Source organism: Bombus impatiens, unplaced genomic scaffold (genome assembly GCF_000188095.3).
Source record: "Bombus impatiens unplaced genomic scaffold, BIMP_2.2 scf_0418, whole genome shotgun sequence".
In the NCBI taxonomy this organism is placed as follows: Eukaryota; Metazoa; Arthropoda; class Insecta; order Hymenoptera; family Apidae; genus Bombus; species Bombus impatiens.
Window position 1 is genome coordinate 1,089,259 of NT_176837.1, and position 2,844 is coordinate 1,092,102.

Below are 2,844 nucleotides of genomic sequence, written 5' to 3' on the forward strand. Positions count from 1 at the left end.
TTATACCCCTTAACGCATTATAGTTTACTTTGTACTATAAGTCGCGACCGCTCAAACGTTTATCCCCGTTCGAGGATCGCACGCCACCGAAATCGAAGCCCCGCTGCGCGACAATATAAGCCCTACAGTTTTACAATATTATAATCGTAATCGTAATAATCGTCAATCGATTAATTCGATCTTGCCGCCAAAAGAAAAAGAAGATGTAGGTTCGTTACGTAATGTACGTTCCTTACGTTCTTATTAATGTTATGCTTTTTTTTTTTTATACTTTTTCGTCACGTTTAAATATGCTTATGCGTGCGTGATACATGTACTATGCAATCATTATCAACTATGGTATAGTACTATTACTGTATTTTTTTTCCTTTTTTCTTTTCTATACTATACAACGATCAAACGGTATAGTATAAGTAGACAGTGCACGCGCAGTCCAGGTGCAGCGACAACATCGACCCTTATCCTCCTTCGTTTTTCACCGCGAGCATGCAACAATCTCCGCCGATCCTTAATTATTTTCCACGGCGACAGCCTCTCCGTCGTCACCCTTTCATTCCCCCAACCCTTGTTTTTCGTTCGCTTCTGCCAATGTTCTTATTCTACCCCCGGCAACTGTACCTACCCACCCACACGATCTCAGTTGCCAAACATCAGTGACGAAGGATTACCATCTCTTTTCTTATTCATATATTTTTTTCATTTTACGTTTTTTAAATCGTGGAAAGCCCGTTTACACCGCGAGTCTCGGTCGCGGGTGTCGAGCGTCCTTTAAACGCGGTTTATTCCTAGTTCATTTACTTTTCGCCGATTTCGTACCGATTTTTTAGCGACCCCTACCGACTATCATCCTAATTTTCTGTCCTTCCTTGAAAGTCAAGAGTCTTTCATCGAACTCTCTGCTGTCTAACGCCTTTCTACCCCTTTTTAAGTCACTATCCTTGTTTTTTTAATTTCTCTTTCTTCCTTCTCCGCAACGCCCGTGATTCACGCGGGAAATTCGAAACGATTCGGTCGACCCGCGGTGTAAAGCTCGCCTCGCCAAGCTGTGTCACACACGACATCTATTAAAGGATTTTCAATCCGTAAAACACATATTATAGAAACAACATGCAACATTTTATCCTACGCCGTGATACAATAATGGTACATACGTGTGCGTACGCTGGCGCGTGGCTTCGCAACGTGGATATATGCACGCTAAGCGTACGCACGATACCGCGCCCCTCCTATATGCGTGTGCCTATGTGTGTTTGTGCTTGTATACACGTGTTCGTGTGTGCGTGTGTATGTGTTTCCAATCACACCGGGATACGGTCAGGCAGCGCGGAACTTTACGCGGAAAAACGGGACGTTGAAAACTACTCTTGCGAATCGTGAGTTGATTTCAAGTAACATTTCCAATATAATTTCGTGATCTTCGAAACGATCGAGAAACTTCGTTATCGAAAATAATATTAGAAAGGAAAAAAACACGTGTAAAAATAAATTTGAAAATATGCGACTTTTGAATCTCGTTTCTTTTTCCTTGAGATTGAAAAGCTTTTTACTTATGAAAGAAATTATTACAAAGGACATTTGCAAAGAGATCGAGTACGAAACGGAAAAGAAAAAGCAATTCGAACACAGGAGAATTGTGGATATGAAAAAGAATTGTACGCGATTCATAATTCGACGAATAGCAAAACGCGAGTGTAAGTTTAGTCTGGTTTCAGATCCAGCGATCTTTCACTTTCGTTTCCATCCCCTGCCCAAACACGATCGATTGCTCGTCACTCGTTACTCGATTCATCAACTTCGTATATATACACCTGTATATACATTGTACACGCGTGTTTTTACGTAAGCAAATTCGTAACAGCTAACGACGAAGCAACTAAAAAGAACATGGCTTTTTAGCCCCAAACCTCTTAAACATTCGCAACTGTGAACGTAAACGCATTATCCTAAGCGCCCGAATTTTCGTTATGAACGTCACCCCAAAATTACCTAAAAGAGAACGAAAACAAAGAAAAATAATAGGGAACGATATTAGATGAAATAAAAATGAAAGGAAACGCTTAAGAAAAGTGTAAACTTAATACTAAAGTTTGTACGATCTTAACATTACTCCCGATCTTTCGTTTCGTTCGTTTCTGCTTGGCAGAGTAGCCGAGAAAAGTTAAAAAAAAAAAAATGAAAAAAAAAGAAAAAGAAGACGAGGAAAAGAAAAGAAAACGTGTATACATTTTTTCGGCTTAATTTAAAAGAAAACAAAAGAAGAGACAAAGGAAATAAAATTTAACCAAAGTACGTATGCGTAGCAAAATTATTTACACTCGTGATCATATATGCAAATCGATCGTTTTGCGACGTATCCCGTGTACGTTCTGTGTGTTTTTCTGTTTCGTACATAAACGTGTATGTACGTGCAGTGTAGATGTGTGTGCGCGTGTGTGTATGTTCCTATCACATACGTAAACGACACATAACACTTTTGAATAATACCCCTTCCCGCAGCGTCTTCGTTTTTTTGCTTTTTGTTTTCAGGCCCTCTCGTCCACCCTCTATGACTAATTTTCACGTCGTCTAAAATGTTTTTATAGCCCCATCCTCGAGAAATTCACCCTTTAGTCAGCCCTAAAAGAACATCGGTTATCACCCTCGCGTCCGGATCTAAATAATTTGCCCTCCTAAAAACGTCTCGTATGGTTTTTCCTTTTCAATCCCCATTTTTGTTCCTTTCATTCGTCAGCTTTCGAGCTTCTTTCTTAGAATGTTCTTCGTCCATTTTTTTTTTTTTTTTTTTTTTTTTTTTTTTTTTTTTTTTTTTGAAATTACAATCAATTCTCGCGTTGAGAATTTTCA